Below are 25,311 nucleotides of genomic sequence, written 5' to 3'. Positions count from 1 at the left end.
ATTGCCCTTGTCTTCAGAGACATGTCAAGTAAGAAGTTGCCACCACTGACAATGAAGAGGGGGCTGCCTGTGTTGTCCTCTAGGATTTTGACGGTTTCCTTTCTCACATTTAGGTCTTTCATCCATTTTGAATTTATTTTTGTGTATGGTGTAAGAAACTTGTCCAGTTTCCCAACACCATTTGTTGAAGAGACTTTTTTCCTTTGGATATTCTTTCCTGTTTTGTTGAAGATTAGTTGACCATATAGTTGTGGGTCCATTTCTTGGTTTTCTATTCTGTTCCACTGATCTCTGTATCTTTGTGTGTGTGTGTGTGTGTGTGTGTGTGTGTGTGTGTGTGCGCCAGTACCATATTGTCTTGATGTATACAGTTTTATAATATAGCTTGAAATCTGGAATTGTGATGCCTCCAGTTTTGTTTTTCTTTTTCAGGATTGCTTTGGTTATTCAGGGTCTTCGGTGTTTCCATACAATTTTCAGATTGTTTGATCCAGCTCTGTGAAGAATGCTGGTGGTATTTTGATAGGGATTGCATTAAATGTGTAGATTACTTTGGGTAGTATAGACATTTTATCAATTTTTTTTTCTTCCAATCTATGATCTTGGAATGTTTTTCCATTTTTTTGTGTCTTCTTCAATATCTTTTGCAAATCTTCTATAGTTTTTAGAGTACAGATCTTTTACCTCTCTCACTAACTTTATTCCTAGGTATCTTATTGTTTTTGGTGCAATTGTAAACGGGATCGATTCCTTGATTTCTTTTTCTGCTGCTTCGTTATTGGTGTATAGAAATGCAACAGATTTCTGTATGTTGATTTTTTATTCTGTGAATTTGCTGAATTCATGTATTAGTTCTAGCAATTTTTTGGTGGAGTAAACCACCTTGATTGATTTGTGAATAACAACCATGAACCCCAGGAATAAATTCCACTTGATCATAGTGAATAATTCTTCTAATGTACTGTTGAATTTGATTTACTAGTATCTTGTTCAGAATTTTTGTAACCAGGTTCATCAGGGATATTGCCTATAATTCTCCTTTTTAGTGGGGTCTTTGTCTGGTTTGGGAATCAAGGTAATGCTGGCTTCATAGAATGCTTTTGGAAACTTTCCTTCCATTTTTTATTTTTGTGGAACATGTCAGAAGAATAGGTATTAACTCTTTTTTAAATATCTGGTAGAATTCCCTTGGGAAGCCATCTGGTCTAGGACTCTTGTTTGTTGGGAGATTTTTGGTAACTGATTCAATTTCTTTTCTGGTTATGAGTCTGTTCAAATTTTCTATTTCTTTCTGTTTCAGTTTTGGTAGTTTCTGAGTTTCTAGGAATTTGTCCATTTCTTCCAGATTGCCCAGTTTGTTGGCTATAATTTTTCATAGTATTCTCTCTCTTTTTTTTTTAATTTCCTTAATGTTTATTTTTGACAGATAGAGAGGCACAGAGTGTGAGTAGGGGGGTGCAGAGAGAGAGAGAGAGAGAGGGAGACAAAGAATCCAAAGCAGGCTCCAGGGTCCAAGTTGTCAGCACAGAGCCCGAAGCAGGGCTTGAACTCACAAACTGCGAGATCATGACTGAGCCGAAGTTCAGCACTCAACGAATTGAGCCGCTCAGGTGCCCTCATAGTATTCTCTTACATTTGTTTGTAATTCTGTGGTGTTGGTTGTGATCTCTCCTTTTTCAGTCTTGATTTTAGTTATTTGGGTCCTTTCTCTCTTCTTTTTCATAAATCTGGCTGTTTATCAATTTTGTTTATTCTTTCAAAGAACCAGTTCCTGGTTTCATTTATCTGGTCTACTATTTTGTTGTTGTTGTTTTGTTTTGTTTTGTTGTTATTTCTATATCATTTATTTCTGCTCTAATCTTTATTATTTCCCTTCTGCTGGCTTTATGCTTAATTTGTTGTTCTGTTTCTAGCTCCTTTAGGTGTAAGGTTAGATTGTGTATTTGGGACCTTTCTTGTTTCTTGAAATACTCCTGAATTAAAATACACTTTCCTCTTAGAACTGCCTTTGTTGCATCCCAAAGGGTTTAGATTGTTGTGTTTTCATTTATTTTGTTTCTATTTTTTTAATTTCTTCTTTAATTTCCTGATTAACCCATTCATTCTTTAGTAGGATGTTCTTTAACCTCCATGTATTTGAGGTGTCTCCAAAATTTTTCTTGTGGTTGACTTTAAGTTTCATAACGTTGTGATCTAAAAATATGCATGCTAGGATCTCAATCTTTTTGTAACTGTTGACTGATTTTTGACCCAGTATGTGATCTATTCTGGAGAATGTTCTATGTGCACTCAAGAAGAATGTTTTTTTCTGATGCTTTAGGATGAAATGTTCTGAATATATCTGTTAAGTCCATCTGGTCCAGTGTGTCATCCAAAGCCATTGTTTCCTTGTTAATTTTCTGCCTAGATGATTTTTCCATTGTTGTAAGTGGGGTAGTAAAGTCCCCCTACTATTATTGTATTATCTCAATGAGTCTCTTTATGTTTGTTATAAATTGATTTATATATTTGAGTGTGTCCAATTTGGGGGCATAAATGTTTATAATTGTTAGATTCTTCTTGATGGATAGACCCCATAGTTATGATATTATGCCCTTCTTCATCTCTTGTTAGAGTCTTTGTTTTAAAATCTAGTTTGTCTGATATAAATATGGGTACTCCAGCTTACTTTTGACAACCATTAGCATGGTAGATTGTTCTCCAGCCCCTCACTTTCAATATGCAGGTGACTTTAAGTTTAAAATACTAACCTTAAAATACAAAAAGGGAAATGCACCTAACACTACAAAACTGAAATATCACTCTCCCTCTCCCTCTCTCTCTCTCTCTCTCTCTCTCTCTCTCTCTATATATATATATATATATATATATATATATATAATTTATCTTATCTTATTATTTTTTTTTGATTTGGGGCATATAAATAAAATGGCTTCATTCATATTTCCTTTGATTCTTTAGTGAATAACTTCTCTGGTGACAGCAAACAAAGGCTTCTTTATTTCAAATGGCTAGAGAAATAAGGTACTCCATTATTTACAAGCTCTAACACTACTTTAAAAATAATATAATTTTCAATTTTTCTTAAATGCTTCTGATTTTTCTCATTTTGTATTGTCATTACTATTACCAAAATAGAAGTATATATTTCTGAGATTCTGAGGCTAAAACAATAGAGACGAGGATTTAATATATTTGTATATTTAAGTTGAAAGATATTCAATAATTTTCACATTTATTATCATAACACATACAATTTAACATTATAAACATCTGTACTTTTTAAACTGGAAACTCAAGGAACATGATATAATGAAAACAATTTTTTACATTGAGTCCTAATGATGTTAAATATTACTGTTTATACATTTTATGTATCTTTACCTGATTCTCATGAAGAATTTAGCAAGTGAGAGCAATTGTTAAATGAACTATTAAAAGTGTGGTATATATGTCAAATATATTGTTATAGGTGTTTATGGTAATAATTAATGTAAAAGTAAAAATTTTTTATGTTCATAACAGTTACTATTTTCCCAGGATGTTTTCAAACTAATAAGTGATTTTTGTACAGCATTGTGTTACATTTATGTTAACCAATATCATTTAAAGCTTTTTTCAGAAATATTTTTATATTTTATTATATAAACATTTTTAAATCATTTTTAGAGTTTTCCACCAGAAATGCTCTAATAACCAGGAAAGCTTTATAAATATACAGAGGTCATAATATTTTTATAATTATGTCATAATAGTACTTGGTAGTAACTTTTAACTATTCTTATTAGGTTTATGATATATATTAGATGATTATGAAGCTATTTAGATATTTAATCTCATTATCACTATGAATCATATTTAAAAGCCCCCAAATCCTTTTTTTTTTTTCTTTTAGATAAGCAATATGTTTTCATTGCAGGAAATTTCAAAATATAAGTATAAGGGAAAAATAACTCATTTTATTGTCAATCTTTAATAATTGCTATTAATATTATTGATGGATTGAATCATGTCATGCAAAAGATATCTTCAAATCCAGACCTCTGGAATGTCAGAATGTGACCCTATTTGGAATAAGGATCTTTGCAGATGTAATTAAAATAAAGACTGCAAGATTAAATCAGGTGATCCCAATGTCCTTTGTCCTTATAAAAGGCAGAAGAGGGCAGAGGCACAGACACACACAGGGAAGAAGGCCATGTGACCATGGAGGCAGAGACTGGAACTATGCTGACACAAGCCAACGAATACCAACACCCACCAACCACTGGAAGAGGCATAGAGGGATTCTTTCCTAGAGACTTTGGAGAGAATATGGCCCTACAACACCTTGATTTTGGACTTCTGGTGTCTAAGATTGTGGGACAATTCTTCTGTTTAAACATCCCAGTTTGTGGTAATATGCTATATAAGTCTTGGGATGCCTTTGGGTCAAATATTTTAGAATATCATGTATTTAAATTACAGTATATGTATTATAATTTGTAGTGCTGGGACCTTGCTGGCCCATTTGCATTTGAAGTGTGTTTTCCTTTAATTATAGTTACTTCCTTATATACTTCTTTGTTAAATTATTTCCTGAATTTTATTTTCCCCTTCCTTTATGAAATTGATTTTAAACTATTTTATTGGAGATATTCATAATCAATGTTCTGTGATAATTCATTTAGCAACACTCTTTTTTAATAGATTTTTAATTTTTAATGTTTACTTATTTTTGACACAGAGAGAGACACACACACAGAGTGTGAATGGGGAAAGGATAGAGAGAGAGGGAGACACAGAATCTGAAGCAAGCTCCAGGCTCTGAGCTGTCATCACAGGGTCTGATGTGGGGCTCAAATTCACAGACTGCAAGATCATGACCTGAGCCAAAGTCGGATGCTTAACCAACTGAGCAACTCAGGCACACTTTAATGGATTCTTAAAAAGGCATCTTCTAACCAATGGGGTCTTATATTGAATTTATTATGGCATTTAGATATAGCAGCTTCTAGATTAACTAATTTTTTAAAAAAAAAATATTTTTCTTTAATTTTCCACACCTTTATCTTTTCTGTAAAGAATTCCTCAATTTATGAACAAATTTTGTATTTTTTGTTTTAAAATTTTTTAACGTTTATTTACTTTTTTAAGACAGAGAGAGACAGAGCATGAATGGGGGAGGGTCAGAGAGAAGGAGACACAGAATTGGAAACAGGCTCCAGGCTCTGAGCTGTCAACACAGAGCCTTATGCGGGGCTCGAACTCACGGACCGCAAGATCATGACCTGAGCCGAAGCTGGCTGCTTAACTGACTGAGCCACCCAGGCGCCCAACTTATTTTCTGTTTTATTAAATTCTAAATCCTCTCTGTTCTTTTAATGGTGGTCTGCTTTTATAATGGATGTTATATTGTCTCTCTTCCGTCTGTTAATTTTTTAAATTTTATTTATTTTGGAATTTCATGTTAGAAATTAGACTTTACCTTAAGACCTCATAAGTTGGAAACCCTTACCTTGACTGTAAATTCATATTTATATTTTATGGATTTTTGTGTCTATTTCTAAAACTTGTGATGATACTCTATTATAATAAAATGAAGGAGGTGATAAGCTGGCTTTATGTCCTTTCTCTTTGTCTGATTAATATCCCCCAGAGAATCCTTTTTCGCCCTACCTATAGGTTTAAAGCTATTTGCTAAGATTCTGGCAACTGAACCAGCAACATAAGTATAAGTTAGCTTTCATGACTTATCATGATGTTTATTGCTTAATACTCCTATTTTCACGAAATCTCTCATTTTGCCCTCAGTTGTGCTCAGTAGCCTTGAGTCTGGTGGTATTCTCTTCTTTTCCAATGAATGAACTTCTAATCATCTATGGTGAAAGTGCAGTATGAAGGCATATATCTGCTGGGGTATAATGATTTCTTACTCAATGAAATTCTTTGTTTTCAAGATCTTCCTACCATACATCTGAATTCACAGATACCACTGTACCTAAATTATTAAGCCTTTCCAGTATATTTCAGCAGTCTTGATTTTTATTAGTGACTCTCCTTCTGTGAGATTTTCAGTTTCCTGGGGCTGTTATGTAATTCAACATGTATTTACTTGCTTTCTTCTACAATCGTGAGTGTTTGCTGATATGCTGAAATTAGTATTTCAAAGATGAGCCACTAAATTATTTTTAATCAGATTGTTTTTTAATTCTAAAAATAATCTGATTGCAAGGTGAAGCACGTATTATTATAAGAGAAAAACTGTAAACATGAAGTGGACATAAATCACTTTTATACATAGAAGGTCACCTTCCTTACCATCCCACTACAAACCACTATTTGCCTTAATATCAAACAAGTTGGCAAATTAACCCCTGGGGGAAGATTTTACCACTGGAAAGAATTGTGTAAATGTATGTGTTTGGGCCTATGTGACTGGAAAAGGCGCTAGTATTAGATTACAAAGTATTTTGAAAACATTAACAAAGTGGTTTAAGTTCTGCATACTTTAAAATGTGTAAAGCAAAAACACATGACATTAAAACATTGATAATATTTTATTCTTATAATTTCACTACAAACTTTTGTCTAAGAAGTCTAGGATCGAAATGATTAAGAAGCATATTTTAAATGATTAGATGGTTATTTTTGTAACTATTTTTTATAACACACTTTAAAATAACAAATTTTAATATTTAAAATTGATATTTTCAATGTTTCATTTATTTTCCAAAAATGGTACTGACAGTGAAATCTGTAGCAGTAATTCTGAGTCATATGATATTCTGCTATAATACTTTATAAAAGGCTAACAAAAGAGTACCATTTTAAAAATGTTAATAACGGGAAACAACTTCAGAGCTCCTTTGGTGTAACTTTGAAGTTAGTCTTCATGGAAGAAATACCAGGTTGGGAACAATTTAACATAGTGCTTGAGAAGAAAATCTGTAATAACGGCAGGAAGTGTGAAAGAGAAATCACCTAAGAAATACGTTAATTATTTTTAACTCCAATTAATGGCTTGTTTTGTTTTCAATTTTTTGGGGGGAGCAGTAGTGTGTTTAATAGGTACATTGCTTTGCTATCTGTGAAGAGAACTAAAAGTGCCATATTTGTGTATTAATTGGATACAAGAATACTTTAAAATGAAAAGCCTATATAATAATTTATAAATCATACACACACACATATGGATGTATATGTAGGCTGATAAGTTTTGTTTTTATAATAAGTTCTATAAGTTTATGTTTTGTTTTTATAATAACATATTTCTTACAATACATGTCAGTGATACGTAGTGCAGATATACACACATTATATAGAAACAGAGAGAGCATATGTGCATGCAGAAGCACTAGAGTACTGTGTATTTTAATTGTATTTTTGTTTTTTATGATCATTATTCACATTGTTTTCAAGTCTACTGGATTCGGAGTGAAACTGTTTGAATCCCAGTTTCACAATTTACTAACTATATGACTATGAGTAATTCAACTTCTTTGTGCTTTAGTATTTATTTACAAAAGAAATACAATAACAAGGAATGTCTCATGGTTTGTTGTAGCAAATAAGATGAAAATGAAAAACACTTGCAAGAGTGCCCTTCACCATATATACTCAGTAAATCATAAGCATAAACAAATACTCAGATTTTGGCATCTGAGTATAATTTAAACAGAAAAGATGTAGTTACACACTCTGCATTCCCATTGTTGACATTCTAATACCAGTTTTGAATCTTACTGAACTGTCTTTTCAGTTCACCTGGCTTTTCCTATCCAAGTTATTAGGATATAAAACTATCAAAACTGACTGTTTTACATGTCAGAGGATTTAAAGGCTATGAGAAAGCTAAGAGTTTTTGGTGCTTGTAAGAGAGCACATTGAGGTGATGAATCGAAATTTAAAAAATCAATATTAGCATTTAAACAAAAGCAGATTATTTATGGTGTATAAGGCATGTAAAAGAATATTCTGGTTGCCTCAATTTTTTGTTCAGTTTGTAATAAAGTTAAAGAGAGGATTAAAATTATATTTAAAGTTACTTATAAATGATAATAAATAGTGATCACACATGACTGTTTTTGATGATATGCTTTTTTCTTTTGAACAGTCTGCTCAATGTGTACCTTACAAGGAATGTTTTTCTTTGACATGACATATGACATGAATAAGAATGTCCTTCATCATTAGATACTGCATTTATGATAGCTGGTGCATAGTCAAAGAACGAGAGAACAGTAAAGATGAGATAAATTTACCTATAGAGGATGAAAAGATACATACATACATATATGTATACATGTAAAGATACATATACACACATATATACATACACACACATATATACACACACACACATGCATTTATTCTGTTGGCACATAGTCTGTAGTTAAATATTACATAAATTATATGGAATAATTCAAAAATATTTCACCATACTTATATAAAGGCAATGACAATTTTTTTCTCTACTCTTCCAACTTTAGGGTATGCACTGCTGAAGAAAACCATCCGGACAGTTTTTGTATGCTTTTATAATGTAATGTTATAGAAGGAAAACTTCAATGACATTAAATATTATTTAAATATATGACTACTAATGGCTGCTTGGATAGTTTTTGTATTAATTTATTTTGCCCTTCCTTTTCTTTAAGCTTTCTTCTATTTTTTTTTCTAGTTTGTTGTGAATATCCTTGTACTACCTAACAAAACTAATTCTGCCATCTACTGTTTCCTTTTATGTTCAAGGAATATGGAAAGTGGCCTAATGTAAGAAGGTTATACAGTAAATCCCATAATGAGATAATATACCACCATATCAGAAATAACATGGGGCCTAGTTATTCTAGAAAAAGACTGCATGCATCTCTTTTGTGCTAAGCTCTCACATCCATTTCCTCATGTCATTCTATTGGAGGGGGGGAATCACATGTTTAGAGTTAGTCTCTGTTTTCTTAGCATTTTTAGGTTTAAAGCCCAAACAATGAGGATAATACATGAAAATTGCCCTCCATTTCTAAAGCTTGATATATCCTATGGGAATTACTCTGAGTTATCTAAACTAGTCAATTGACCAACACCTCATTCAAGTTATAGGATGTAACAAAGGAGAACTAGTTGATAGATACACAATTCTCAAGTTTTGGCCAAAGCTTGGTCTCTCTTCCTTTTGGAGATAAAAGTTTGCATGCTGTCAAAAGATATTTATACTATATTCAATCTTTTTTCAATGTTTATTCATTTATTTTTGAGAGGGAGAGAGAGAGAGCAGGAGAAGGGCAAAGAAAGAGGGAGAGAGAGAGGGAATCCCAAGCAGACTCTTCATCGTTAGCACAGAGCCCATGTGGGACTCAAACCCATGAAATGTGAGGTCATGACCTGAGCTGAAATCTAGAGTCCAACACTTAACCAACTGAGCCAAGCAGGCACCCTTATACTACACTATATTTAAATGCAAATGATAAGATGAAATCACTTAATAGCCCTGTTGAGAGAGAGTAGGATGGAGAAAGTGTTCTGAGAACTCTAGTATACAGGGGTGTGAAGAGGAAAATAGATGTCACATCAGTGGAGTGGGAGGAAAAGCAAAATGAGCGGTCATAAAAGCCGAAGGAAGAGCCTTTCAAGGTAAAGATGGTGGTCAATTTCACTGAATGCTGCTGAAAGGCCAAATAAGATAAAATACAAAATTAACCATGTGATTTGACAAAATTAAAATCGTTGATGTTCTTGATATTTTATTATTTTAATGATACTAATTAAATCCTTCAGCTTGGTGGATATGTTCTTCTTTTGTTGCTGTTCAGTTAATGATTAGAAATAATGAGACTGGCCTTCAAAACTGCTAAGCATTTAATTGTGCAGTTCTAACTGTATTGTCTTTTACTGTATCTCATAAAAGTTATTAATATTGTTAAAATATGTAGAGAAATATAACCAAGATCTGGTCCTAAAAGCCTTCATTTGATTGTTTGCTTAACATATGTCGTTGCTTTTATCAGAGGCAAGTTGATAGAAGCTATGGCTGTGAGATAATTGTTATACTTCCAGGCTTGGAAGTCTTTCCAGATGCATGTTAAATTCCCATTTAATTCTCTTGCCTCTCTCTCTATCTTTGCCCTTCTTTTACCTTTCCTTCCCTCTTTTCTTCTATTCCTGTTTTCCTTTTCTTCCCTGCCTTCTTTGCTCTTTCCTATCCTGCTTTCCTCCCATATACCTCATATACATTTCAACTCCTTTTGTTAAATAGAACAAAGTGTAAGACTCCCTCTCTCCTCTAAGCTTTCAATCCACCTGCTTCTGCCTATTAACAACTTTTTCTGTACCGTTCCACAGATTGAGAATGTGCAACAATGGAGATGACATAAAGAACCCCAGTAAAATTGAAAGATAATTTATTCTCATGGAATAAAGGATAGTATTTCTTTTTCTCCCTCCTACCACCCAACCCTCTGCATCAATTCATGGGGGACTTTCATTATCAGAAGTATAAAAGTACAGAGAGGTGATGAATCAAGAGATTAGAATGACTACTTCATAGCAAAAAGCCAGACAAATGCTATTTCTCTTTAGGTACCATGAGGCCCCTCCCTGCTAGCCCTGCAGTTCATTATCTGAACATATTTCTTTCCTTCCCAGAAATGAGAATTAAAGTACTAAGAAAAATAAAGATAATTTCTATTTTCTAATACATAATGCTTTAGTAAACCTGAAGGACTTTCCACCATTTAATAAAATCTTTCCCAGGCTCCACGTGCTATATATGGTTCAAGTTTTGGTCTAAATATTATACTTCAGCACTACCAAATAGGGCAGAAAAAAGTAGCACTGAAAAATGAAAGTAAATGTGTTGTATTTATGTTTGAATGAACCTAGGGTTGAATTTTGTTTTCTATTATTTACAGTATAATTACCAAAATGTAACTTTTTGTAAGTGGCAAATCTACCTGTGACCTATTTTACAACATTGGAATTTTCGTCTTTTACCTCAGATTCAACAAGTTGATTTCACATGTGTGCAAGGAAATACATTCGAAGAAAAACTCTTAGTTCTCTGAATCCTGAACTTCAGTTGATAAATCATGTCAAAGATAAATTATGAAAGGTATAGTGGCTTAGTGCTTCCTAATGTCAGCACGAGGCTTACATAGGATGAGCTGCTTTATCTCCCAGCATGTGTAATTCTAAGAATTGACAAAAGACTAAAAAAAAAAAAAATTTGAGCAAGATTCTGAGACACTCTAGTTGTCAGACTTTAGAATCATGTCTTCTAGATGTAAATAACAGGGTAATCACAGTTAAACTCATGGACCTGACAGGTATAACTCTAAAACTTTATGCTGTAACTCTAGTAGAGACAGAAGAGGTCAGGAAAAGACATCCTTTTTTTAAAAACTTAAGTATAATAATAAATTTTACATATAAATTCCTAAGAATGAAAATGTACTTTTTAAATAAGATAGTTTTTCATATTTTGAAAATATTCCTAGATTTAAAGTATAGTAAAAATTTTAAATACAAACGTTGTTATGTCAATCTGACTATCCAAATATTAGCCTTCTTTCCAGTGTTCTCAAGGATTTACTATAAGACAATCTAAAAACTGTGATATACTAATTATTAAAAAAGGTGCTAAGGGTTCACACAATGGCACATATGTTAAATATTTTATATTTTAGAGACTATGCAAAGAAAGCCAATGGCAAAGATTAAGATGGACATCCTTTTTGATCCCCCCAAGCTTTCTGCATATATAAATGTACATGTATTCATATATTTCAACAGCTATTCTTTTTTTTTTTCTTTTTTTTTCTTTTTTTTTTAACGTTTATTTATTTTTGAGACAGAGAGAGACAGAGCACGAACGGGGGAGGGTCAGAGAGAGGGAGACACAGAATCTGAAACAGGCTCCAGGCTCTGAGCTGTCAGCACAGAGCCCGACGCGGGGCTCGAACTCACGGACCGCGAGATCATGACCTGAGCCGAAGTCGGCCGCTTAACCGACTGAGCCACCCAGGCGCCCCTCAACAGCTATTCTTGAGTATATATATGAGTTACTTTTCATATATAGGATTTACCTCAACAGAAAAAGTACATGTTCACATGAAACTCACATTTTATGTGGAAGAACTAAACAAATAAACATAATATTTCAGGTGAACCTAAGCTCTAAAAAGGAAAGTAAAGTAGTAAGATGATAAAAATTGATGGTGGAAAAATACCAAGTGTTGCTAAGAGTGAGAAGCCACCAGAACCTTCATTCACCATTAATGGGAGTGTAAATTGGTAAAACCATTTGAAAACTGTTCAGCATTCTCTATTAAAGCTGAGCAGGCACCCACCCTATGACCCAGGAATTCCATTCCTTGATGTATTCCAACAGAAATGTATTTATATATTTACCAAAAGTTATATGGTAAAATGTTCATAGCAGCACTGTATGTACTGGGCTTTTAAAGGAAAATAAACACATGCCCATTAATAGTATAACAAGTCAATAAACTGCATTATCCACACCATGAAATAGAATACAGAGATGAAAATGATCAATATTTGCATAACCAAAGGAGAAAATATTGAGAGATTCCATTTATATCAGTATTAAAGCAAGTTATATTCGTCTATGTTGTTAAATGGCAGGACAGTAAAATCTTAAAGGTGGTGAATGCTGAAAGAGAGTACAAACAGTTGTGAGCATATGCTGCCAGTTTCTAGTTTCGTGATTTGGACACTGGTTTCCTAATTGTTCTAATAGTGCCTGGTTTTCTAATTTGGATGCTGGTTTCCTAATTGAGCCTTATTGTCTCAGACTATGACCTTATCTAAAGCTAATATTCTGTTTTCTTTCATGGTATGTCTGTCAATACGTTTATTTTTCTAAGTAGTGTAGCATGTGTTATGAAATGTCTCTTCTTTATTACATTTTAGGAGGTGATTTAATCTCATTAATTCTCACAACAGGGAGTCAATAGAAAGTGCTATTTAATAATAATGCAACTGAGATTCAATGAGATGACATCCCCAAAACATGAATTCGTAGCATGAATAACAACAACAACAACAACAACAACAACAACAACAACAACAACAAAATAGTCTTGGTGGTCCTAAATACTGGTCTTGAATTTGTAAAATCTGCTGAATCAACAAAGTCTGTCCACTCATTGCAGGCATTAGTAACCCTCAGTACCACTTTGATTTCAATCTAATAGCAAATAAATTATATTTGAGAAGTTAATCTTTACTAACTATAGAAAAAAATTAAAAAGTGGATCAATCTATTTACTGTTTTTGGAATAAGATAAAAACTACCTGTTATATAAAAGCTATTAGAAGATGAATCTTTAAATCTCACCAAAATTATTCTTGACATTCCCCTTGATTTGATAAAACAACATTATGAACCTATTGCTACCAGGGTGTCCTCACATTTTTCTTTTGTGTTCAAAAACTTATATGCCAAAATAACAGAATTTATTTTTGCCTTTCAAGATTAAATAATTCTTACAACTAAAATTATTTAATACTATGAATTCTTATCAAAATAAAAAGTATCTATTAGAAGACACATGACTAAAATAGATTGTTCTGAAAAATTAATTGAATTCATGTCAGTCTTTATAAAAGCATATATAAAAATACGTGCATATAATACTGTGATCAGATTATACTTGAAGGGCATTTTTACAGGCAGGAAAAAAAAATAACGTTGAACATACCTATTGATGCTGATTTTGACATTGCAATACGTAGCTTGAGATTTTTGAATATATGGAAAACATCACCATCATAAATATTTGAGTAATGTTTTATCATAAAAAGACATGACAAAAAATTTTGTGTGAAATGCTATAAATTTTGTATTTCAAAAGTACTTGTCCTATGTACTATGTAAAATAATTAAGAGACTGACACTAGGTTGATTGTATTATTAACTGTACATACATCAAACCCCTAACTAAGCTATGTACAGTGTAACAGTCAGTGCTACATTTAATTCAGTCTGTTCCTATGGCATGCCACACTTGATACCCACTATAGGTCATTGATAAATATTTGATGAATAAATGACAAATTTATAGCTTTCTGAATTAATAAACACAAACACATATATAGTAGAATGATTCTTGACCAAAAGATTTGTGTCAAATGAACTGGCCCTACACAATTTTGAAAACAGTGAAATTTTGCAGGACATCACAAGAATTTTGCCCTGCTTGTCCTTCCATAGCATCTTGAAAAACCACACACCACAAAATTAGACACTCCCACAATTACATCATAAACCAAAATAATTTCCAGCTAGATTATGTATTCAAAGGTGAAAAATTAGACCATGCAGAATATAATATAGATAAATAATTACCTGATTTAGAACAGGGTGAGCAAAATATATGATAATGAATAACAAGTAGTTCCACCGAAATAGATTGATTACCTTAATTATATTTAAGTGAAAGGAAGCCCACACTTCTCCACACTGTCAAATTTTATAAATGAATTTGGGAAATATGACTAGGAACATATATTACAGAGTAGGTTTAGTATCCTTTATGAATTACTATTACAAATTAACATGTGAAAAACTTGCCATTAACAGAAGGGTTGGTAAAGGACATACATGAATAAGATGAAAATTATATAAATTATATAAACAATATAATCAAATTTTTTCTAAAACCAAAAAGCAACATATGCCTGTGCCTGTTTCTGTCTGTACTTTTTCTCAGGTGTCTATATTAAGCATATGTGCTAACTGCAACATTAAATTATATTGTATCTTCACTCACTATTCTTAAAATTTTGATGTTTTTGGAATTCAGTGAAATAGGGTAATTCATTTTTACTGTAAATGCTTGACCAACTGTAATGGAAAACTTTTTGAGAATCGTTAGAACAGATATTTGTGAGGAAGAAGATTAGTGGAAAGGTCTGGAGCATAAAAGTAATCTGTGAAAATCCTGAAAATGCACCTGTAGAGAAATCTTGAACACCTTTTAGGCTCCTTTGTCTCGGGGATGTTTTTGCAACAAAGGTGACGTCAACCACAAGCAAGTGAAAATAGCTTTCCTTTTGATATTTAGAACTGTTAGATCTTTTTGTTGGATATACCCCTTAATTATGATATAATGCCCTTCTTCATCTCTTGTCACAGTCTGGTTTAAAATCTAGTTCATCTGATATACGTATGCTTATTCTGGCTTTATTTTGATGTCCATTAGCATGATAGATTTTTCTCCAACTCCTCATTTTCAGCTGTAGGTGTCTTTAGGTGTAAAATGAGTTTCTTGTAGGCAACATGTGGATGGGTCTTTTTTTTTTAATGCATTCTAATACCTGATATCTTTTGATTGGAGCATTTATTCCTTTTACATTTAGGGTGATTATTGATATATATGAATTTAGTGCCATGGTGTCACCTCTAAAGTTTGTTTTTCTGATGATGTTCTCTGTTTCAATCTAGTCTTTGTTGCTTTTGGTCATTTTCCTCCAACGAATCCCCTTTAGTATTTCTGGTAGGGCTGGTTTAGTGGTCATTAATTCCTTTAGTTTTTGTTTGTCTGGAAAACTCTTTATCTCTCTTATTTTGAATGACATCCTTGCTGGATAAAGTATTCTTGGCTGCATATTTTTTCCCATTCAGCACACTGAATATATCATGCCACTCCCTTCTGGTCTGTCAAGTTTCTGTGGATAGATATGTTGTGAACCTGATGTTTCTTCCCTTGTAAGCTATGGACATTTTGTTTTGTTTTGTTTTGTTTTTTTACCTTGCTGCTTTCAGGATTCCTTCCTTGTCTGTATATTTTGTGAATTTGATTATGATATGTCTTGGTGATGGCTGACTTTTGTGAATTTAATGAGGGTTCTTTGTACTTCTCGGATTTTTATGTGTGTTTCCTTCTCCAGATTAGGGAAGATTGCAGCTATAATTTGTTCAAATAAACATTCTGCCTCTTTCTCTCTCTTCATCTTTCTGGGATTCTTATGATATGAATGTTATTATGCCTTAAGGAGTTGCTGATTTCCCTGAGTCTACATTCATGATCCAATCCTTATTCTTCCCTCTTCTTTGCAGCTTCATTATTTTACATAATTATATTTTCTGTATCACTGATTCACTCCTCTGCCTTGTCAATTCTTGTTGTCATGGCATACATTCAGATTTGCATCAAGGATATAGCATTTTTAAGTTTGGCCTAACTTGTTTTTAGGTCCTTTATCTCTGCAGTAAAGGATTATCTAGTGTCTTCTATGCTTTTTTCAAGCCCAGCTAGAATACTTATAATTACTGTTTTGATTTTTTTAATGTTTATCTATATTTGAGAGAGAGTGCACAATAGTTGGGGGGGGAAGAGAGAGGGAGAGGAAAGAGGATCTGAAGAGCACTTCGTGCTGACAGTAGAGAGCCTGATGTGGAGCTTGAACCCACCAATTGTGACACCATGACCTAACCTGAAGTTGGATGCCTAACCAACTGAGCCACACAGGCACCCCATTATAATTGTTGCGTGAAATTCTAGTTACGACATCTTATTTACACTTGTATTAATTAAATCCCTGGCCATGACTTCTTTCTGTTCTTTCTTTTGGGTGATCTCCTCCCTCTTGTCATTTTGGAGGTCAAAAAAGGAAGATAGATCCTCAGTGTGTTTTGGTCTGCTTGTTAAGAGAAGTTTGATCCAAAAATATATATATATATATATATATATATATATATATATATATATATATATATATATAAATAAATAAATAAATAAATAAATCCAATGAGAAACATCATAAAATAAAAGCTATTGCTTTTTCTGTATCCAAAATAAAACAATTAAAAAAAAAGGAATCTAGATCCTGAAGCTTTGTAGCACTCTATGATCAGTAGACTTGGTGCTTGCAATGGGTTTGTGCTGGTCTCCTGGGTGTGTAGCACGCTGTGCTATTTCTCAGATAGACTTGTTCTAATGGAGATTCACCTGGAAGGCACAGGGAGGGCAGGACTTGGCACAAGCAACTCTGGCCTCCATTTGGTGGTGCTGTTTTGCTCACTGAAGTCAGTGTGGATGGGTGGGGAATGGTTTCTCCCCACTCTTTAGTCTCTGGAGCAGGAAGCTTGCACCTGCCAGTCCTCAAGATGCCCTCACAGAAGAGCAACAATTACACCATTCTGTGTCCCCAGCTTCCATCAGATATCTGTCCTCAACCTTGTCTGTGTCCAAGCGTCTGCCTGCTAGGTGGCACAAGAGTTTTATCTCAGGTGCAGCTGGATTTCAAAGCTCCAAACTTCGGAGACTTGTGCAGCACAGACCCATGGTGATCCTCTGTGGGAGGGCCTCACTGTGCTGTGGCAGGGTGCCAGTGTGTTCCAGAAAATTGACATTTTAATCTGTGTAACCACTTATAGTTTATGGTAAAGCATGGCAGGAAAACAACACCAAGACTCACTGCCTTCAGCTGGCATCCTTGTTCGTATGCTGCCGAACATGGCAGCTTAATAGCACCCAAGAGTCTTTTGTCTCCAGCCAGGCAGTGTCCCCTCTCCCAAATGCACCCCAAGAATGGGAATTGTTTCTCCTCATGTGACCCAGGGGATCCTCGGACCCAGCTGCCTGCACCCGGTCTCTGCCCTCCTTCCCCACAAGAGCAACACTAAGACTGCCAGGCAAAACCCTGTCAGTGGTGCAGGCCCCTAAAACTTTAGACTTTGCTCTCCTCTGCTTATAAAAACTTGTGGTATTTAACCCCTTTCCTATTCCCGGTCAAGGGTTTTGAGGAAGAGTTTTCTTGTGCAATCCCTTGCACATATTTTCACTCTTTTTTACACTCTTCCTCTCTTTCTCTCTCACTGCTCTCTGATCAGCGTTCCCTCCCATCCACAGTACCTGGGGCTCTTTTCTCCTCCAAACCAACTCTCTGCAAGTCCTACCTTCCACAAGGTGGTCATTTTTCTACTTGTAGATGTGCAGATCTTCTCTCAATCATTAGATTACTTTCTTGGGTGTTCAGAATGACTTCATATTTATCTAGCTGTGTTTCAGAGATGAGACAAGTTTAGTGTCTCCCTACTCCTCCACCATCTTAACTGCTCTCCTCGGTTCTCTCACCAATTAAAATAAGAGGGGCTACTAGTGGAAATGTGGAAGAGTCTAAGGACATTTGAAAGCACAAATTTTTTATTAGCGAGATCTCATAGAGAAATTGTTTTAAGGGTATGAAGGATAATCCAGAAGGAAAAAAAAAAAAGATTTTCCCACTGGAAGAAGATACGAAAAAAACACTCACTCTACCGCTGTCTGAAATGCCTAGGTGACTCTTTAGTATATCTCTCAGCCTAAAGAGAAAGGTTCCCCTGCTCATTAATAGTGCAGCATCCCTTTGTGGCCACAGATACCTTCTGATAAAATGGTAATCACAACAAATAACCCTACAAAATGGTACAGAATGGGTAGAAGCCATCTGACTGGTAGGCAAGGATTTGCTCCATCCTTGTCCACCACTTATTAGAAACTAAGGACAACAAAAAATGGTTGGTAAAACATATCTCCTCATAAAAGTCTGAATCTGTACTCTGTTCACTATATAGCCATGGAAACACAGTATTTTTCTATATTTTCTCCCTCTTGGCAGTTAACAATTCCAGAGAATTTCTAATAGGGTGATCTACATGAGGACAATGGAAAGCAACAAACCAGGGAGTGTATTATATGAGTGTCCTAAAAAAATTAAAAAGATTAAATCAATGGAATAATGTAAGTAGGATATACAGTGGAATTAGTAGGACAGGTTGTTCATATTGAAAAAAGACAAATATAAAAGACAAAAGAAATTAAAAATAACACGGACTCACAGCAAAAATAAACCATAAATAAGATTTTTCCTAAATAAAAATAAATAATAAGCTCAATGAAGAAGCATAAACACATATTCTCTGCTAAGAATAAAATTAGTATCCTGATAAATGGTTTTGGAGAAACTGGACAACTACCCCCAAAACAATGTACCTGGACCACTTTCTTACATCATAGATAATAAACACAAAATAGACTAAAGACCTAACTGATAAGACCTGGAACCATAGGCTCCAAAAAAGGAAATACAGGTAGGAAACTCTATACATCAACCTTAGCAATATTTTTCTGGACCTGTCTCCCCAGGCAAAGGAAAGAAAAACAAAAACAAATAATTGCGATTACGTCAAACTAAGGAGTTTTTGCACAGTGAAGGAAACCATCAACAAAACACAATGACAACCTACTGAACGGAAAAGGATATTTGCAAATAATATATCCAATAAGGAGTTCATATCCAAAATCCATAAAGAATTCATACAACTCAACACCAAAAAAATAGTAATAATAATATGATTAAAAATGGTCAGAGGAGCTGAATAACATAGAGGTGGCCAACAGAGACATTAAAAGATGTTCCACATCACTAATCATCATGGAAACGCAAATCAAAACCACAATGAGACAGGACCTTACACCTGTTAAAATGGCTAGCATCAAAACGACAATGAGTGTTGGTAAGGATGTGGAGCAAAGGGAACCCTCAAGTGAATGTGCATTGGTGGAGCCACTATTGAAAACAGTATGGAATTTGCTCAAAAATTAAAAATAGGGGGTGCCTGGGTGGCTCAGTTAGTTGTGTCCAACTCTCGGTTTATGCTCAGGTCGTGATCTCACAGTTCGTGAGTTCAGGCTCTGTCTTGGGTTCTGTGCTGCCGGTGTAAAGCCTGCTTGGGATTCTCTGTCTCTCCCTCTCTCTCTCTCTCTGACCCTCCCCTGTTCTCTCTCTCTCCCTCTCCCTCTCTCAGAAAAATAAACTTAAAAAAAAACAAAAATTAAAATACCATATGAACCAGTAATACTTCTGGTATTTACCCAAAGAAAACAAACACACTAACTTAAAAAAAAATCCATATATATATATATATATATATATATATATATATATATATATATTCGTATATATATTCACCCATATGTTTATTGTAGCATTATTTACAAAAGCCAAGATATGAAAACAAGATAAGTGCCTGTTGAGAGATTAAGGGATAAAGAAAATATGGTATATACACACAGCATAAAAAAAATGAAGGAAATCTTGCCATTTGTGACAACATGGATGGATCTAGAGAGCATTATGCTCAAAGAAAGACAAATACCATATGATTTCACTTAAATCTGGAATCTGAAAAATAAAACAAACAACAGAAAGAGACACATAAATATAGGAAAAAAGCTTCTGGTTGCCAGAGGGGAGGGAGTGGGGGATGGGTGAAATAAGTGAAGAGGATTAAGAAGTACAAACTTCCAGTTGTAAAATAAATAAGACATAGAAATGAAAATTACAGCATGGAGGATATAGTCGGTAATGTAATAACTATGTATGGTGACAGGTGGTAACTATACTTAATGTGGTAAGAATTTCATAATGTATATAACTGTCAAATCATTATATTACACTACTGAAACTAACATAATATTATATGTCCACTATACTTCAATTTAAAAAAAAAGAAAAAATAGTGTTCTAACAGATGAAAGAGACTGCTCAAAACACAAGGCAAAAACATAAAGTAAATGAGTCTATGAGAATAAAAATATGTATTTCTGAATAGGGATTATGAAAAATAAAGATAACTTTAGTAAAATAATTTACAAATCATTAAAATAAAATTTTCCTGTGTTTTAATTGGGATTCTAATTGAAAATGTCACTTAGAAAGTTAATTCTCCCCATTTAGTTATCCATACCCTTTGTGACAAGACGTTGAATAACCTCTTATTAAATGCTATATATTTCCAGTTTTAAACTGAGCTAGACTTCTGATTTGCTTTGGGCAGTGGGACAGTAGCAAATACTATATGAGAAAAGACTTCAAAAGTCCCTCTTCCAGGTCATGTTAAAATTCTGTCATCAGGTGGATAACTCCAAACTATCCTTTTGGAAGTGAGGGAACACAGGTTGGAGAACACCCTGCAAGCTGTGATCCCTGAAGATTAAACCTGTTCTCCAATGAACTTGAACCTGTCAGCAACTACATGAGTAAGTCCATCCAGACTGGCAGAACCACCCAACTGTGCCCAAACAAAATTCCTGATCCACATGTTAAATAAATGATTGTTCACTTAAGTGAGAAAATTTTAGAGTAGTTTGGCGTCAAAGACTGGCAATCAGTATCTTCCTCGTTTTGTCATATAACATGCTTTTCCTTCATTTCTTTATTATAAAAAAAATGTTGTAGACATTTTATATTCTGTCCCTGAGAAGTGTACAATTCCCTATCTAAATTCTTTTTTTTACTGTGATAAAGCTGTTAACTTTATTTTTTAATATGAAATTTATTGTCACATTGGTTTCCATACAACACCTAGTGCTCATCCCAACAGGTGACTTCCTCAATGCCCATCACCCACCCTCCCACCCTCCATCAACCCTCAGTTTATTCTCAGTTTTTAAGAGTCTCTTGTGATTTGGCTCGTTCCCTCTCTCTTTTTTTTCCCCTTCCCCTCCCCCATGGTCTTCTGTTAAGTTTCTCAGGATCCACATAAGAGTGAAAACATATGGTGTCTGTCTTTCCCTGCATGACTTTTTTCACTTAGCATAACACTCTCCAGTTCCATCCACATTGCTACAAAAGGCCATATTTCATTCTCTCTCATTGCCAAGTAGTATTCCATCGTGCATATAAACCACAATTTCTTTATCCATTCGTCAGTTGATGGACATTTAGGCTCTTTCCATAATTTGGCTATTGTTGAGAGTGCTGCTATAAACATTGGGGTACAAGTGCCCCTATGCATCAGAACTCCTGTATCCCTTGGGTAAATTCCTAGCAGTGCTATTGCTGGGTCATAGGGTAGATCTATTTTTAATTTTTTGAGGAACCTCCACACTGTTTTCCAGAGCAGCTACACCAGTTTGCATTCCCACAAACAGTGCAAGAGGGTTCCCGTTTCTCCACATCCTCGCCAGCATCTATAGTCTCCTGAATTGTTCATCTGGGCCACTCTGACTGGAGTGAGGTGATATCTTAGCGTGGTTTTGATTTGTATTTCCCGAATGAGGAATGACGTTGAGCATCTTTTCATATGCCTCTTGGCCATCTGGATGCCTTCTTTAGAGAAGTGTCTATTCATGTCTTCTGCCCATTTCTTCCCTGGATTATTTGCTTTTTGGGTGTGGAGTTTGGTGAGTTCTTTATAGACTTTGGATACTAGTCCTTTGTCCAATATGTCACGTGCAAATATCTTTTTCCATTCTGTTGGTTGCCTTTTAGTTTGGTTGATTGTTTCCTTTGCAGTGCAGAAGCGTTTTATCTTCATGAGGTCCCAATAGTTAATTTTTTCTTTTATTTCCCTTGCTTTTGGAGATGTGTCAAGTAAGAAATTGCTGCGGCTGAGGTCAGAAAGGTTTTTTCCTGCTTTCTCCTTTAGGGTTTTGATGGCTTCCTGTCTCACATTCAGGTCCTTTATCCATATTGAGTTTATTTTTGTGAATGGTGTAAGAAAGTCATCTAGTTTCATTCTTCTGCATGTTGCAGTCCAGTTCTCCCAGCACCATTTGTTAAAGAGACTGTCTTTTTTTCCATTGGATATTCTTTCCTGCTTTGTCAAAGATTAGTTGGCAATAGTTCTGTGGGTCCAATTCTGGAGTTTCTATTCTATTCCATTGGTCTATGTGTCTGTTTTTGTGCCAATACCATGCTGTATTGATGATTACAGCTTTGTAGTAGAGACTAAAGTCTGGGATTGTGATGCCTCCCGCTTTGGTCTTCTTCTTCAATATTACTTTGGCTATTCAGGGTCTTTTGCGGTTCCATACAAATTTTAGGATTGCTTGTTCTAGCTTAGAGAAGAATATTGGTGCAATTTTGACCGGGATTGCATTGAATATGTAGATAGCTTTGGGTAGCATTGACATTTTGACAATATTTATTCTTCCAATCCATGGGCACGGAATGTTTTTCCACTTCTTTATATCTTCTTCAATATCCTTCATAAGCTTTCTATGGTTTTCAGCATACAGATCTTTTACATCTTTGGTTAGGTTCATTCCTAGGTATTTTATGATTCTTGGTGCAATTGTGAATGGGATCAGTTTCTTTATTTGTCTTTCTGTTGCTTCATTATTAGTGTATAAGAATGCAACTGATTTCTGTACATTGATTTTGTATCCTGCGACTTTGCTGAATTCATGTATCAGTTCTAGCAGACTTTTGGTGGCATCTATTGGGTTTTCCATTTAATATCATGTCATCTGCAAAAGTGAAAGCTTGACTTCATTTTTGCCAATTTTGATGCCTTTGATTTCCTTTTGTTGTCTGATTGCTGATTCTAGAACTTCCAACACTATGTTAAACAACAGCAATGAGAGTGGACATCCCTGTCGTGTTCCTGATCTCAAGGGGAAAGCTCTCAGTTTTTCTCCATTGAAGATGATATTAGCTGTGGGCTTTTCATAAATGGCTTTTATGATGTTTAAGTATGTTCTTTCTATCCCGACTTTCTTGAGGGTTTTCATTAAGAAACGATGCTGAATTTTGTCAAATGCTTTTTCTGCATCGATTGACCTGATCATATGGTTCTTATCTTTTCTTTTATTAATGTGGTGTATCACATTTATTGATTTGCGAATTTGAATCAGCCCTGCAGCCCAGGAATGAATCCCACTTGATCATGGTGAATAATTCGTTTTATATGCTGTTGAATTCGATTTGCTCGTATCTTATTGAGAATTTTTGCATCCATATTCATCAGGGATATTACATTGGCCTGTAGTTCTCTTTTTTTAATGGGTCTCTGTCTGGTTTAGGAATCAAAGTAATGTTGGCTTCACAGAATGAGTCTGGAAGTTTTCCTTCCCTTTCTATTTTTTGGAACAGCTTGAGAAGGACAGGTATTATCTCTGCTTTAAATGTCTGGTAGAATTCCCCAGGCAAGCCATCTGGTCCTGGACTCTTATTTGTTGGGAGATTTTTGATAACTGATTCAATTTCTTCGCTCGTTATGGGTCTGTTCAAGTTTTCTATTTCTTCCTGTTTGAGTTTTGGAAGTGTGTGGATGCTTAGGAATTTGTCCATTTCTTCCAGGTTGTCCAGTTTGTTGGCATATAATTTTTCATAGTATTCCCTGATAATTGCTTGTATTTCTGAGAGTTTGGTTGTAATAATTCCATTTTCATTCATGATTTTATCTATTTGGGTCATCTCCCTTTTCTTTTTGAGAAGGCTGGCTAGAGGTTTATCAATTTTGTTTATTTTTTCAAAAAACCAACTCTTGGTTTCATTGATCTGCTCTACAGATTTTTTAGATTCTATATTGTTTATTTCTGCTCTGTTCTTTATAATTTCTCTTCTTCTGCTGGGTTTGGAGTGTCTTTGCTGTTCTGCTTCTATGTCCTTTAGCTGTGCTGTTAGATTTTGTATTTGGGATTTTTCTTATTTCTTGAGATAGGCCTGGATTGCAATGTATTTTCTTCTCAGGACTGCCTTTGCTGCATCCCAAAGAGCTTGGATTGTTGTATTCTCATTTTCGTTTGTTTCCATATATTTTTTAATTTCTTCTCTAATTGCCTGGTTGACCCATTCATTCTTTGGTAGGGTGTTCTTTAACCTCCATGCTTTTGGAGGTTTTCCAGACTTCTTCCTGTGGTTGATGTCAAGTTTCATAGCATTGTGGTGTGAAAGTGTGCATGGTATGATCTCAGTTCTTGTATACTTATGAAGGGCTGTTTTGTGACCAGTATGTGATCTATCTTGGAGAATGTTCCATGTGCACTCAAGAAGAAAGTATATTCTGTTGCTTTGGGATGCAGAGTTCTAAATATATCTGTCAAGTCCATCGGATCCAATGTATCAGTCAGGGCCCTTGTTTCTTTATTGATCCTGTGTCTAGATGATCTATCCATTGTTGTAAGTGGAGTATTAAAGTCCCCTGCAATTACACATTCTTATCAATAAGGTTGCTTATGATTATGATTAATTGTTTTACATATTTGGGGGCTTTCATATTCGGGGCATAGACATTTATAATTGTTAGCTCTTCCTGATGGATAGACCCTGTAATTATTATATAATTCCCTTCTTCATCTCTTGTTATAATCTTTAATTTAAAGTCTAGTTTGTCTGATATAAGTATGGTTACTCCAGATTTCTTTTGACAATCATTAGCATGATAGATGGTTCTCCCTTCCCTCACTTTCAATCTGCAGGTGTCCTCAGGTCTAAAATGAGTCTCTTGTAGACAGCAAATAAATGGGTCTTGTTTTTTTACCCATTCTGATACCCTAAGTCTTTTGGTTGGAGCATTTAGTCCATTTACACTCA

The sequence above is a fragment of the Panthera leo genome, chromosome F3 (genome assembly GCF_018350215.1).
Source record: "Panthera leo isolate Ple1 chromosome F3, P.leo_Ple1_pat1.1, whole genome shotgun sequence".
Lineage (NCBI taxonomy): Eukaryota > Metazoa > Chordata > Mammalia > Carnivora > Felidae > Panthera > Panthera leo.
This window is presented reverse-complemented; position numbering follows the sequence as displayed.